This window comes from Brassica oleracea, chromosome C8 (genome assembly GCF_000695525.1).
Source record: "Brassica oleracea var. oleracea cultivar TO1000 chromosome C8, BOL, whole genome shotgun sequence".
Lineage (NCBI taxonomy): Eukaryota > Viridiplantae > Streptophyta > Magnoliopsida > Brassicales > Brassicaceae > Brassica > Brassica oleracea.
Window position 1 is genome coordinate 15,804,532 of NC_027755.1, and position 395 is coordinate 15,804,926.

Below are 395 nucleotides of genomic sequence, written 5' to 3' on the forward strand. Positions count from 1 at the left end.
TTCTGAATGATTCTGCAGGCTCCTGAGTGAATGTAGCAATCTTGCTCCTCAAGTCTTCAGCACGCACTTCATCGAAGAAGTTGCATAAGAATGCATTCTTGATGGTGCCTCAGGATGTCAGAGATCCTGGTGGTAACTGCTTAAGTCAATGCGAAGCATCTCCAGCAAGTGAGTACTTGAAGAGCTTGCATAGGAGGTAGTCTTCAGAGACTCCCTCGACTTTAATAGCATATATAAGATCCTCGAACCTCTCCAGATGGTCCATAGGGTGTTTGTCCCACGAGTGTGTAGTACTGTGGCTTCAACTCGAAATCCCTCTGAATAGTGGGAGGATGAATGGCTGATCGGTTGGTGTAGAACTGATCTGGACGGTTGTAGTCAGCCAAAGTTCTGGT